Below are 2,694 nucleotides of genomic sequence, written 5' to 3'. Positions count from 1 at the left end.
TGCAGGTCAGAATTAGGAAGAACTGCTGGGTAATGTGTCCCACACCATCAGGGAAACATGGCTGTGGTGTGTCCTCAGTGGTCCTGTACCTGTGACCAAACCCAAGCAAAATGGTTCTATTAGCAGAAAATTGCTATTGATTATGATCTTTATTCTCACACATTTTTAATGGAAGTTCCTGCCATCATCCAGGATGCTTTTTTCACCTGAAATAATAAAACCCCAGGAGTGGGCTGTGAATGTGTCTTCTCCCTGGATCCAAACCTGCCAAGTTCTGTGCATTCCAACCCTCCAAGTTCCCTGCAGACCTTTGCTCCAAGTGTACCTAATTCCTTCACTAAGTTCTGGCACCTTTACCACTCATAAGGGTGAAACAATCCACTCTTAAATCTTATTAAAGCAGCTTAGATAAAAAAAGGTGAATATTCAAATTGACAGCCACAGTCTGGAATTTTAAGCTGTATTTTACAAACAAAACTCATGGGTACAAAACCACTCAAGCAGGTCTTTTTCAACAACCCAAGTAGTCACCACTGTTAAATGAGAGCAGGAATTCCTGCAGACAAATGGCTCAGGCATATTTTTTTCCTATCTAAACTGTGTCTTCTCTGAACACAAAAGTGAGCTGTGCTACATCCTAACACTAATTGTAAATGGAGCTATTACAGAGCCAGGGAAGTCATTATGATGGCTCTTTGTCAAAGTCATCTGGCAGCCTGTAAAACATGGTGTTTATAATGGTATTAGATGGCTCTAAGGGTTGTATATCATGCCTGTTGCTTTGGAGAGGCACCTGCTGACTTTTCATATGCCAGCTTGTAAATAGAGGTATGTAGACAACTTGGCTACAAAATCTCCCTTTTATGTGTAGTGAAACCAATTTGAACTTTGGTCTGTGACCCTGAAAAGAATAGTTAAGGAATTCTTTTAAGGGTTTATGGAAGAAAAACAAAACCTTTGCTCAATGCATAATTGGTCCAAGGACAGAAATTTTTTAGGCAAATATTCTTGAAAAGGTCACTGTATTTATATGCAAACTGCCTGTTGGTGCTTTGACCCCAAAAAACCCTGCTGAACCAAGTGTGCATCTAGTGAGAGCAGGTGATGCAGAAAGCCAAAGATATGCATTCCCTGGCATATCACTATTGGTGGCTGCTCCCAGCCCCCTGCACAACATTCTTGCCTTTTGGCTCTGAGGTAAATTAGAGCATGGGCTGCCCTGTACCCCCACCCCTTGCCTGTTACTCTCTGGCACAAGGAAAGGTCTGCTTTACCTTTGCTCTCTGCACGTCTGCTGCTGGTCTTCCTGTTCTTGCCCACTTGGCTTCTGGGGTCATGGCAGGATTCACACCCAAGAGAGCCGACACTTCCTATGCAACAGAAGTTTTTTGGGAAATGTAGCAAGTGTCCTTGTTCCTGCATTTCATGCAGAGGTGCTTGAGGACAGGTATAAATATCTGCAAGGAGTGTTTATGGGATGCATAAGGCTCTGTCCCTGGCGTTCATGCTCACTCATCCTTAACCTCTCTAGAATTAAGAGATATACATAATAAATGATTCATTATGAGAGATTATCTCTTGAGATTTTTAAAATCTTCTCAAAGCATATACTATGTCAATCATATGCGAAGTCTCAAATGGAATTATTCCTCATAATCAACCGCTCTTAAGTTTGTATCTCATTTTTACTGTGTCATTTTAAAAGGAGATCTGATTCTCTCTGCCGGTTTTGCAAATTGAAAGAAAGAAAGAATGTATTTTTAAATCCATACACAGGACTCAGAGACATCAGCTGAACAGCCTCTGGGGTCTCAGAATTTCCAATAAACTTTCATCAACAGAAAATCAATCACTTCGGGGAAAGATATATATATATATCCCAGTGGTTGCATGCAAGCACAAGAGTGGTAATGTGTTAAATTAGATGCCTTACCAAGTGGCGCAGTAAGAATGGTGCAAATCTACATAATCTATTGCAACAATAGATGTGACATAGCAGAGTGCGCTGTTCACTTTTTAATAAATAATATTTTTGAATGTACGACAGATTACTAGACCTTTGAGAAAAAGTAAGCAAAAAGAAAAAAAAAAAATCAAACTTTTCAGTCTAATAATGGAAAAGATGTCCAGTAATTATCAAGGTTCATAGAATCTGAATTGAAAGTTTTAATTGTGAATTTCTAATATGCATGTGGGGACCCTATTGTTGAAAAATTAATGAAAGGTAGACAAAAAGGATTTTCTCAAGCAACGTGAGGGACTCAAGTATGCAGCCCTGAGTCCCTGCAGAATGAAAACACTTTTCATCTGCAAAACTCAGATATCCTTATGGTTTAATATATACTTCTGTCCAACCTAAAACCTTTATTATGACTGAAAAGACTGCTACTGATTTGGCAGGATTTTGAGCCAAATGTGTTGAAGACTTTATGCCTATGTAAAACTTTATTTATTCTATGAATGTTTAAAGAGCACTGTTTACAGCCAGGTCCCAAATACATCAAGACCTTCATTCCCAAAAACATACAATGAATATACTGGTAATTTTTCTGACTTTATGTCTTCCTGGTGCCAGAACTCATAAAATAGTATATTTATTTTTTTATTTTTTTGGTTTTTAATAAGCCATAGGAGTTCATTTTCTCTTTGTGCCTACTCTCCCTGTAGTAAAGCAATGCTGAAACATTCCCATTC

This window comes from Poecile atricapillus, chromosome 1 (assembly GCF_030490865.1).
Source record: "Poecile atricapillus isolate bPoeAtr1 chromosome 1, bPoeAtr1.hap1, whole genome shotgun sequence".
NCBI lineage: Eukaryota > Metazoa > Chordata > Aves > Passeriformes > Paridae > Poecile > Poecile atricapillus.
The sequence above is the reverse complement of the archived record's forward strand: the minus strand, read 5'-3'. Positions refer to the sequence as shown.